General features: G+C 56.4%; 1 protein-coding gene and 2 long non-coding RNA genes across 3 annotated transcripts in view; 2 read left to right on the top strand and 1 right to left on the bottom strand.

The window, feature by feature from the left end:
* The window catches only part of LOC119564877 (immunoglobulin superfamily member 1-like), a 967,916-nt gene that overhangs the window by 919,328 nt on the left and 36,349 nt on the right, over positions 1-12,239 (bottom strand). The window lies entirely within an intron of this gene.
* The window catches only part of LOC122463646, a 106,468-nt gene that overhangs the window by 93,822 nt on the left and 407 nt on the right, over positions 1-12,239 (top strand). The gene's annotated exons all lie outside the window — the stretch shown is intronic.
* On the top strand, positions 912-10,840 carry LOC122463655. The gene is made up of 3 exons (XR_006287228.1): positions 912-1,128; positions 4,909-4,914; positions 10,831-10,840. It is a non-coding gene; the product is annotated as an uncharacterized LOC122463655 (long non-coding RNA).

Raw genomic sequence — 12,239 nt, 5'->3', positions numbered from 1 at the left:
GGATGTACTGCACCCCGCGGATGGCGCTTCGTGCAGTAAGTGACTGGGGAACAGTAAAACGAAGGGGGATTGACGAGGACCAGGTGTGCTGAAGGCTCAGAGAGCAGCAGTTTCGGGGGGCGGTTAACCCCTGGGAGTGTGTGACCAGCGAGAAGGACTGTGCAGTCCTGCGGTGAGCAGTCCCAGGGGCAGAGGAGTCTGCAGCTCGACCCTGGCAAAGAGGTGGTGACCTCGAGAAGGGCTGGCACACGAGGGGTTCTCCCTGGAGACCGTGGGGAGCTGAGAGCACACAGGCCTGTGAGTCCACAACAACTTGGGAAGAGCGGAGTGATGGCCCGTCACCGTCTCCTTAAGAAGGACATTGTAACCCTCTGCAAAAAGAGAGGGTTGAGCATTGGAAAGTTCACCAAAGCACAGTTAATCGTGCAGCGAGAGGAGGATGACCGCTCTAAGGAACAGATTCCTGACCCCAAATGGGGCTATAGCAGGATCTGGGAGCAGCTGGAGTGGGAGCCAGGCATCCCCAAGACTCCTGTCCCCAACCGGACGGGGATCTTCACGATTTGGTTCCCCATCGGGGGATCCGAGATGGATGGGATTGGAGCTGAGTCCGAGAGAGCAAGAGGACTGTGAGAGACAGCGGGAGCCCGAGAAAGAGCTGCAGAAGCAGCAGCAGCATGAACTGGCGGTGGGGGAGCGGAGAGGCCTAGGGGACCTCCCAGAGGTGAGTGGGGATAGACCCCGGGGGGCCAGTTCTGCAGGGAACCTCGAGACTAAATTGCTGCCCCTGGTTAAGGAGGGGGGGATGTGGATGCCCACCTCACTGCCTTTGAGCAGGCTGGAGATTTGAACTAGGGGCACCCTGCGGTGTCTAGCTCCCTTGCTGGGTCCCAAGGCCATAGACTCCGTCAGCCAGATGGGTGGGGTGGTGGACAGGCTCCCACTCCTGACCCCAACCTATATTTCTGTGTGGAGTCTCCTGAGGTCAGGCCCCTCGGACCCCCAGTGGGAGTGGAAGGTGATGGTCAACGAGGAGACATTCGTGGGGTGGTGAGACCTGGGACAGAGAGAACTGTTGTCAGGTCCCTGATGGTGCAGCCTCAGATTCTGAGGGGCTGCGTGACCTCTGTCTTCGTGACCTCGGTGCCTCTGTCTTCACGAACAAGGTCAGCTCCCAGACTACTGCACTGGGCAGCACAGCATGGGAAGGAGGTGACCAGCCCTCTGTGGAGAAAGAAGTGGTTCGGGACTATTTAGGAAAGCTGGACGAGCACAAGTCCATGGGGCCAGACGTGCTGCATCTGAGAGTGCTAAAGGAGTTGGCGGATGTGATTGCAGAGCCATTGGCCATTATCTTTGAAAACTCATGGCGATCCGGGGAAGTCCCAGACGCCTGGAAAAGGCTAATGTAGTGCCCATCTTTAAAAAAGGGAAGAAGGAGGATCCTGAGAACTAAAGGCCAGTCAGCCTCACCCGAGTCCCTGGAAAAATCATGGAGCAGGTCCTCAAGGAATCAATTCTGAAGCACTTAGAGGAGAGGAAAGTGATCAGGAACAGTCAGCATGGATTCACCAATGGCAAGTCGTGCCTGACTAATCTAATTGCCTTCTATGACGCGATAACTGGCTCTGTGGATGAGGGGAAAGCGGTGGACATGTTCTTACTTGACTTTAGCAAAGCTTTTGACACAGGTTCCAACAGTATTCTTGCCAGCAAGTTAAAGAAGTATGGGCTGGATGAATGCACTATAAGGTGCATAGAAAGTTGGCTAGATTGTCGGGCTTAACGGGTAGTGATCAATGGCTCCATGTCTAGTTGGCAGCCGGTATCAAGCGGAGTGCCCCAAGGGTTGGTCCTGGGGCCGGTTTTGTTCAATATCTTCATAAATGATAAGGATGGTGTGGATTGCACCCTCAGCAAGTTTGCAGATGACACTAAACTGGGAGGAGAGGTAGATACGCTGGAGGGTAGGGTTAGGATACAGAGGGCCCTAGACAAATTAGAGGATTGGGCCAAAAGAAATCTGATGAGGTTCAACAAGGACAAGTGCAGCGTCCTGCACTTAGCAAGCAAGAATCCCATGCACTGCTACAGACTAGGGACCGAATGGCTCGGCAGCAGTTCTGCAGAAAAGGACCTAGGGGTTACAGTGGACGAGAAGCTGGATATGAGTCAACAGTGTGCCCTTGTTGCCAAGAAGGCCAATGGCATTTTGGGAATTATAAGTAGGGGCATTGCCAGCAGATTGAGGGACGTGATCGTTCCCCTCTATTCCACATTGGTGAGGCCTCATCTGGAGTACTGTGTCCAGTTTTGGGCCCCACACTACAAGAAGGATGTGGAAAAATTGGAAAGAGTCCAGCGGAGGGCAACAAAAATGATTAGGGGACTGGAACACATGACTTATGAGGAGAGGCTGAGGGAACTGGGATTGTTTAGTCTGCGGAAGAGAAGAATGAGGGGGGATCTGATAGCTGCTTTCAACTACCTGAAAGGGGGTTCCAAAGAGGATGGCTCTAGACTGTTCTCAGTGGTAGCAGATGACAGAACAAGGAGTAATGGTCTCAAGTTGCAGTTGGGGAGATTTAGGTTGGATATTAGGAAAAACTTTTTCACAAGGAGGGTGGTGAAACACTGGAATGCATTACCCAGGGAGGTGGTGGAATCTCCTTCCCTAGAAGTTTTTAAGGTCAGGCTTGACAAAGCCCTGGCTGGGATGATTTAGTCGGGGATCGGTCCTGCTTTGAGCAGGGGGTTGGACTAGATGACCTCCTGAGGTCCCTTCCAACCCTGATATTCTATGATTCTGTCATATACTATATAGGCTTTCAAAGTGTGTATTAATGTTTCAATTTCAATTCAAATTTCCAACCAGTGATTAAATTGGCAACTCTGCACGTAACTAGTTCACAACTGGGGAGGTGTTGGGGAAATTCACGGGCGGTGTAGGGAAATTCCTGCTGCATGCCTTGCTGAGTCATAAGGTGTTTCCCTTGCCTTCTCTCAGTGGGTCACTTGTATAGCTGATGGCCCTTGATGGGCCGTCAAGCAGGCTAGGCAGTGCTGATGCCAGGCTATCTGAGGGTGTCATCCAGATACACAACACAAGTTTGGAACTACAGACATATTATAATATAACTTATAATACAAAGGTGATACAAACACATAAACAAGATTATCATACCTGGCAAATTATAACATTTTTGCAGATCCCTTACAAGGCATATGATAACTCATTGCAATTTTACAATATTGGTATTCATAATATCCTCACATGTCCCCCAAATTCCATACAGCATCAAAGGGAGAACACCGCCTGTGTCTGTGGGGAGCCCAGGGCACTGTGGGGCCAAGCACTCGATAACTAACCCTTTCCTGGCTGGATTTCCCACTCTGCCCGCTCCCTTTCCTTAGGGCCAGTACCCAGCATTTCACAGCCACGGTCATCCCACCCATCTGCCACCTGCCCCTTCGCAGCCAGCTCCTGCCAGGGGGTCCCCATCAACTCTAAACCAGCCACCCCTCGGTTACAGCCTCACCCTTGGGGATCCAGGTCATTCCCTCCCCATCCAGGGCCGCACTGGGCAGGGTGCATTTGGCCCTAAATCCCCCCAGTAGTACCTATCAGGGCTCATCGCCCAGCCCTGAGCCGGGCCCCCGGTGTCCTAACACAGAGCCCCTGGCCCGCTCTGTGTGGGGATGCTGTATCTGGTCCTGCTGATGGAATAATGGCACTTCCTGCCCCCCAGGTGTCTGTCCCCCTCCTCTCTCTGCAGCGGGGTCCCCAGCCCCTTTTCTCTCCCTCTTTCTCTCTAGACCTCCCCAGCCCTGTATTTCTATTTTACAAACCCCCAGAGCTACCCTCTCCCCTGCCCCCCAAATCTCCCCACCCCAGGGGAGGCTGTGATACCAGAGCCTCCCAATGTCCCCTCGTGGTGGGTTCAACCGACGAAGGTGAGTGAGAAGTTCAAGCAGCTTCACGAGAACCTGGACAAATGAACGTTGAGGGGAAAGTTGGCGAGACAGAAAGACGGGATTAGTCCAACCCGAGCGGCCGCCAGACAGACCCCACGGGCCGGGCTGGGGCCCGCCTGGGACACGGGAGAAATGGGGGAGCAGAAATCCATGACCAAAATTGGGGTGTGTCACGGACTCACAGGACATGCCCACTCTTGGCCCCACACACTCCCTGGGGGAACCCCCTTCAGTGCCTTCTCAGGCATCCACTCTCTCTCGGGGGTTAGGCCCCTCCACCTCCTGGAACTGCACCTCTCTGAGCCTTAGCACGCCTGTCTCTGCCCTGGGCCCCCGCAGGGAGTCCCCTCGCTCTGACCCCCGGGGCTCCCACGCCCAGAGGCAATAATGCCCCCCTGTTCTCTAGCCTGGAGCAACTCTCAGCCAGCGTAAAACAGGAGGGTTTATTGAGCATCTGAATCCAGCACAGGAAACTCTCCGGGCCTCAGGACAGGGATAGGATACAGAGGGACCTAGACAAATTGGAGGATTGGGCCAAAAGAAACCTGATGCGGTTCAACAAGGATAAGTGCAGGGTCCTGCACTTAGGATGGAAGAACCCAATGCACAGCTACAGACTAGGGACCGAATGGCTCGGCAGCAGTTCTGCGGAAAAGGACCTAGGGGTTACAGTGGACGAGAAGCTGGATATGAGTCAGCAGTGTGCCCTTGTTGCCAAGAAGGCCAATGGCATTTTGGGATGTATAAGTAGGGGCATAGCGAGCAGATCGAGGGACGTGATCATCCCCCCTCTATTCGACACTGGTGAGGCCTCATCTGGAGTACTGTGTCCAGTTTTGGGCCCCACACTACAAGAAGGACGTGGATAAATTGGAGAGAGCCCAGCGAAGGGCAACAAAAATGATTAGGGGTCTGTAACACATGACTTATGAGGAGAGGGTGAGGGAATTGGGATTGTTTAGTCTGCAGAAGAGAAGAATGAGGGGGGATTTGATAGCTGCTTTCAACTACCTGAGAGGTGGTTCCAGAGAGGATGGTTCTAGACTATTGTCAGTGGTAAAAGAGGACAGAACAAGGAGTAATGGTCTCAAGTTGCAGTGGGGGAGGTTTAGGTTGGATATTAGGAAAAACTTTTTCACTAGGAGGGTGGTGAAACACTGGAATGCGTTACCTAGGGAGGTGGTAGAATCTCCTTCCTTGGAAGTTTTTAAGGTCAGGCTTGACAAAGCCTTGGCTGGGATGATTTAATTGGGGATTGGTCCTGCTTTGAGCAGAGGGTTGGACTAGGTGACCTCCTGAGGTCCCTTCCAACCCTGATATTCTATGATTCTATGATTCTATGATCCCTCCACACAGCACATCTAAGCCAATGCTTTAACATGGGGTGGGGGCCCTGAACTTCCCCAGGTCACTGGCTAAGTGACCCTGCTCAGTTCAGATTTGAAGGGGGAAGAGATGTGACGAAGTGGGGGCGTTTTCTCGGTTTTTTCAATGGCTGCATGCAGAGGGGGTGGGACTCAGTTTCCCTGGGTGTTACTGGTTTCACGAGGTGATGGGAAAGGGAGTTGGTTGGTACAGGGGACCCGCGACTGAACTTGGGACCCCGGCCAATGGCCTGGAGATCGGAGACCCCAGCGACTGGTGACCGGGAGGCCCAGCTCAGGAGTCACAGCCGGTCCGGCCAGTGGGAGGACAATGGGCTGTGAAGAGAGGACCCCGGTGACCGGACCAGCAGGTTCCAGCCAGAGCAGGCCAGAGGACAGAAGAGGGGAGAGGGAGCCAGGTGACCCTGTTCACCTGGAGAGAAGACAATGGACAGAGCGGGGGCTTGGGGACGGTGATATCAGATGCCCAGCTGGGAAGCAGGGGGGGTCGGGACTGGAGAGAGAACCAGGTGTGACCTCGCCAAGCAGCCTGGACCCCGCACAACGGCCTGGAGATGGGGAACCCCAGTGACTAGTGACCGGGAGTAGCCAGTTCTGGCCAGTGGGAGGACAAAGGGCCAAGGAAGGAGGACCCCGGGGGCCTGACCAGCCGGTTTCAGCCAGTGGGGAACAAAGGACAGAAGAGAGGAGGCCCAGGTGGCCTGTTTAGCTGGGTCAGAAGACAAAGGGCAGAGGAGGGGCTGTAGGGGAAGGTAATATGGGGGGGTCGGCTGGCCCCAGAGCAGGGACTGACTGGCTCAGGGGGGTGGGGAATGGGGCACGAAGCCTTTCCCCTCTAGGGGGCGCAGGCTCCCATCCAGCCCCAGGGCAGGGCCTGGCTGGCTCACGGGGGGCGGGAAATGGGGCACGGGGCCTCTGCTCTCTAGGGCTGAGTTTTCTTGGAGTCCAGGGGGCAGAACAGGGGGGCTGGGAATCAAGACTCATGGGGTCTATCCCTGGCTCTGGGAGGGAAGTGGGGTCTCCTGGTTAGAGCGGGGAGGGGTGGGAGTCAGGACTCCTGGGTTCTATCCTTGGCCCTGGAAGGAGAATGGGGTCCAGTGGGTGCTGAGCCCCCTGTGTTCCCCATGCCCCCTGGGCGTGGGTAATGGCATCTGACCTGGTGGGCAGGACTGGAAATCCCCCCAGCCCCGGGCCGAGCGCTTAGACCAGGCCGTACTTGAGCAGGGAGCCTGGGTCCAGAAGCAGCAGCTGCAATGCTTGGGCGAAGCTTCTGCTACAAAGGGGTCCCCTTCCCCGCGGACAAGGGCTGTGGGGTGAGCGGGGAATGAGGGGACCAGGGTGTGGGGGAGGCTCTGGGCAGGAGCAAGGGGTTGGTGTGCGGGAGGGGGTCAGGGCTCTGGGCTGGGAGTGCAGGCTCTGGGGTGGGGCTGGGGATGAGGGGTTTAGGGTGCAGGAAGCAGGTCTGGCTTACCTCGTGTGGCTCCCCGTCAGCGGTGCAGCGGGGGTGCTGAGGCAGGCTTCCTACCTCTCCTGGCACCGCAGACCACGCAGCCCCCCCGGAAGCGGCCAGCAACAGGTCCGGTTCCTATACGGAGGCACACAAGCGGCTCCACGCAATTCTCGCCCGCAGGCACAGCCCCCCCACAAGGGAACAACTTTTCTCAATCTTTTTTATGGCAGCCTTTCAAGTATTTGAAGACCACGATCATAACCCCACTTAATCTCCTCTTTTCCAAACTAAACATGCCCGGTTCCTCCAGCCTTTCCTCACGTGGCTGCATTCCCGCCCTTTCATCATCGTCGCTCGCCTCTGGATCCTTTTTCCAGTTTCTCCACATCCTTTCTGCACAGCGGTGACCAAAGCTGGACGCAGCACTCCTGGCCTGCGCAGCAGAGCGGGACTCTCACCGCCCGTGACTCGCACGCTGCCCCTCTCTTAATGCAGCCTACTATCAGTCCAAGATGGAGTCCAGCACTAGGTGATATTATCACATGATCCTGCTGTGTCAAAGCAGCCACGAGTCAAAGGTTGTTTGGAGCATCCCAGGAAACGTCTGAGGAAGGTGGGAGATTAGCATCTTCAAAATCCTATTGTTCCCCCTAATGGTTCATTGACCAACCAGCCAGACTCATGGCATTTTGTGTGTGGACGTTCCTCAGGTGCAAACATTTTTGTAATTAGTACATTGAAGTTAGGAATATTGACTGATACAGAAAGGGGGCTCACGAAGGGTGCCAGGCGGGCTGGAGGCTCTGAGAAGTGCAGTTCCAGGAGACAGTGGAACCCAGGGCTTAGCCCCCAACAGAAAGTGAACCCCGAGAAGGGCTGTCAGAAGGAGGGGAGTTCCTCCCGGGGATCCTACAGAGCCGAGAGAGCTTGCAGGGGCCTCTGAGTCCGTGACACACCTTCATGCATAAACGGTGAGGTGGCAAAATTTGCAGATGATACAAAACTACTCAAGTTAGTTAAGTCGCAGGCAGACTGCAAAGAGCTACAAAGGGATCTCCGGAAAGTGGGTGACTGGGCAACAAACTGGCAGATGAAATTCAATGTTGATCAATGCAAAGTGATGCACGTTGGAAAGCATCATCCCAGCTCTACATATACAAGGATGGGGCCTCAATTAGCTGTTACCACGCAAGAGAGAGATCTGGGAGTCAGTGTGGAGAGTTCTCTGAAAACTTCCACTCAATGTGCAGCGACAGTCAAAAAAGCCAGCAGAAGGTTGGGCATCATTAAGAAAGGGAGAGATAATAAGACAGAAAATATCATGTTGCCTCTATATAAATCTGTGACGCAGCAGGAAGGGGGAATGGTGACCTGGGACCCACACTCCGTCACAAAATCCATGGTACGTGCACACCTTGAATACTGCGTGCAGATGTGGTCGCCCCATCTCAAAAAAGATAGACTGGAATTGGAAAAGGTTCAGAAAAGGGCAACAAAAATGATGAGGGGTCTGGAACGGCTTCTGTACGAGGAGAGATTAAAACTTTTCAGCTTGGAAAAGAGACAACTCAGGGGGGATATGATGGAGGTCTGTAAAACCATGACTGGTGTGGAGAAAGTAAATCAGGAAGTGTTGTTTCCTCCTTTTCATAATGCAAGAGCTAGGGGTCACCCAATGAAATGAATAGGCAGCACGTTTAAAACAAACAAGAGGAAGTATTTCTTCACGCAACGCACACTCAGCCTGTGGAACTCCTTGCCACAGGATGTTGTGAAAGCCAAGATTATAACAGGGTTCGAAAAAGAACTAGATAAGTTCATGAGGATAGGTCCATCAATGGCTATTAGCCAGGATGGGCAGGGATGGTGTCCCGAGCCTCTACTTGCTGGGAGGACGACAGGGGACGGATCACTCACTGATTCCCTGTTCTGTTCATTCCCAATGGGGCACCTGGCGCTGGCCACTGTCGCAGACAGGATACTGGGCTAGATGGCCCTTTGGTCTGACCCAGTGTGGCCGTTCTTATGTGTCAGGTGTAGTCAGAGCTACAATATCAAAGAGGGAAGACCCAAGGGAAACCCCAGCAGGAACCATCCCGCTAGCGACGCTTGTCTACTGAGAGGCCCATCGGAGCTGAGAACACCGGGGAGGATGTGAAGAAGGCCACGGCTGTAATTGTTGCACAGGGTTTTGTAGGATTTCTCTCTGCAGGACTTTACTTAGCACTGGGGCCGGCACTGACGGTCAGGGGAGAGCCCCCTAGTGACCTCTGCCCCCACTCCCTGCAGCACAGCACCCCCAAGCAGTGCACTGGGGTATCAGGGCCAGCAGTGACGGCCAGGGGAGAACGCCCCTCTACTGAGCCCCTTCCCCTGCAGCATAGCACCCCCTAGTGCAGCAGTGAAGTATTAGGGCCTAAGGGGTTAGAACAGGTGGGCTGGGATCCAGGACTCCTGGGTTCTCTCCCTGGCTCTGGGACGGGAGTGGGGTTTAGTGGTTAGAGCAGGGGGGCTGGGAGCCAGGACTCCTGGGTTCTCTCCCTGGCCCTGGGAGGGGAGTAGGGGCTAGTGTTTAGAGCAGGGGGAAGGGGGCTGGGACTCCTGGGCTCTCTTCCCAGCTCTGGGAGGGGAGGGCAGGGAGCCAGCAGGACTCCTGGGTTCTCTCCCTGGCTCTGGGAGGGGAGTGGGGCCTAGTGTCTCTGGGGAGGGGGACTGCCCCTGCCCCGAGTTGCCCACTGCTGACGAGAGCCTTAGTCCTGACCGGTGTCAGAGTAACAGCCGTGTTAGTCTGTATTTGCAAAAAGAAAAGGAGGACTTGTGGCACCTTAGAGACTGAATTGGTTAGTCTCTAAGGTGCCACAAGTCCTCCTTTTCTTTTAGTCCTGACCTGCAGTCCCACCGTGGGCAGGGAATTTCTCTCCCAGTCGGAGCAGGGGCCCATCTCCCCTGGTATCCCAGCTGTGCCCAGGCCCACCCATCTGCTATGAGAGAGTCCCCCGGGTGGCCAGTGAAGGGTAAAGTCCTCCCATCTGGTGCCCTTTGAGGCCCCCAACAGCTGTTTCTCCTTCCAGCTGTTGCCGGGGGGGGGCGGCTGGATCCCGGCTCGCAGCAGACCCTCAATGGTGCTGTGCTGGGGCTGCTGTTGAGTCACGCTGGGGGCATCCCCCTGCGGGATTTCGGGAGGCTCTTCCACCAGCACCATGGCCGGTGCCGGATCTGCCCCGGCACGGCTACCGCTCGCTGCGCCACCTGCTGGGTGACATGAAGGAGCTGGTGGTCCTGGACGAGGAGGGCAAGGAACCGTGGGTCAGGTGCCGGCACGCAGCCTGCTGCCAGAGGCCAAGACCCCCAAGAGACGCCGCCATCACCCCTGGATCCAGAAGGAGGCGCCACCCGAACGGCAGCACCCAGAGGCTACTAAAGCAGGTGTGGTCATGGGTTGTTGGCAGGCTGCCCCCTACTGGGGGGAGTGGGAATTGCATGTGGTAGCTGTGTGTCACCTTGCCCTTCCCTTGGTTGGGGGTAGCACTACAGGTGCTGTCTACACTACTAGGTGCATCAGTGATTTTCAGGGTAGATCTGTGTCAGGACTCCTGGGTCCTCTCCCTGGCTCAGGGAGGGGAGTGGGGGTCTAGTGATGAGAACAAGGCTCTGGTCCCAGTTCTGCCATCTACCTTGGGCAAATTCTCTCCCTCTCCCCCTCGAAAATGGCAGAATAACTTTTGCCTACAGATTGCAAAGCTTAACCGCAGCTCTGGCTTTGATGCCCTCTGGCTGGAGGGCACAGTCCAGCCCTGAGAATGCCGCTGTCTCTGGGGTGGAGCATGTCAACTTGCTGTAACAAGGCAAACCGTCTGGTCCTGCCTCTGCTTTGGGGCAGGTGAAATCAATGATGGGGCGCCTGGGGGTACCCTGAATGACCGACGGGCATCGTATAAACAGGCCTGGTACAGAGCTGGCTGCAAAGGGGACGCAGGAAACCCCCCTCATGAGAATCTCCGCCTTGAATGCGGGCGCCAGGTCCCAGGGAGCGACACTGTGCCTGGGGAAACGAGGCTGGTGGGAAATTGAACGCTGCCCCCACACAAGTTGGGAGTGAACTTGCACCCCTCTCCCACCGCCGCCCCCCGATTCTTTGCACAAGTCTCGAGTGATGAAGCTGAAAGACCCAGGCCTGTGCTATGGAGCCCAAGCACCCCTAGAGGGAGCCTCGGCTCGATGCAAAATCTGCCCTGGCTTACAACAGCTCCCATGCGGAGCAGGTGCATTGCAAAGAGGTCCGGCTCAGTGCGACTGGCGCCGCCTAGAGGGGCTCGTGCGTCCTAACGGGGATGGCAGCATCTCACCGGGCATCTCTTCTCTCCTCTCCCTCCAGCTCCCAGGCCTTGCAACTCCTGCCACTACCTGGCTGCACCCCCGGACCATCCGCCGGCCGGATCTGCCCCCGAGCACCAAGCCAGCACCTGCCTGCCCCGAGTTGTCTCGCTGAGCCACTTCCCCAGCTCCCGCCTTCCTGTGGCCGCCCCCCGGCAGCCGCCCCTGCTAATCTTCACCAACCAGTCACTGGGTCTGGCAGCATACCAGAGGGCAGCCATGAATAGCCCCACACAGGCCCCCAGCCGGCTGCCCCGCCCCACCCGCCCAGCCATCCCCCAGCTGGACCCTCCCATGGCCGAACGGGCTGAGCTGGAGCAGAATGTGGCGCGGGTCCTGCGGGGCCACCCTGGGGGCATTTCCCTCTTCCGCTTCCGCCAGGCCTACGGTGCCGCCTACAGCCACCCCTTCCCCCTGGACAGCACGGCCTCGGTGAAGGAGCAGCTGGCGGCCATACCAGGGGTTGTCAGGGTGGAGGGCTGGGGGGTGCAGACGATGCTCTTCCCGGTCTGCCCCCAGGAGCTACCCAGCGAGGAGACTAGTACGTGCTGGGAGTCGGGCGGGGTGGAGGGAGAAGGACCATCCCAGGGATCAAACCTGGGGAGCGAGGGCCTCTGCAGCTTGAGCTATGAGTCCGAGGAGGAGTCCCAGCCTGTGGGTCAGGCTGGGCTTGAGCGGGATGGAGCTAAGCAGGGCCAGGAGGCCTGGGCTGTGGGGAGCAGGGGGCTCAGTAGGGGGCGCTAGGCTGAAAGGAGAGCGGCGGGGGTCTCAGTAGGGGGTGCTGTGTGGCAGGGAGTAGGGCAGGGGGCTCAGCAGGGGGCGCTGTGTGGCAGGGAGTGGGGTGGGAGGTTCAGCAGAGGGTGCAGGGTTGGAAGGGACCTCAGGAGGTCATCTAGTCCAACCCCCTGCTCAAAGCAGGACCAATCCCCAACTAAATCATCCCAGCCAGGGCTTGGTCAAGCCTGACCTTAAACTTCTAAGGAAGGAGATTTTTATCAATCAATGTTCATGGTGGAAAAGGAGTTTCTATTTTCCTTATTCTGCATCTATCTGTG

The sequence above is a fragment of the Chelonia mydas genome, chromosome 23 (assembly GCF_015237465.2).
Source record: "Chelonia mydas isolate rCheMyd1 chromosome 23, rCheMyd1.pri.v2, whole genome shotgun sequence".
NCBI classification, from domain to species: Eukaryota; Metazoa; Chordata; order Testudines; family Cheloniidae; genus Chelonia; species Chelonia mydas.
This window is presented reverse-complemented; position numbering and strand designations above follow the sequence as displayed.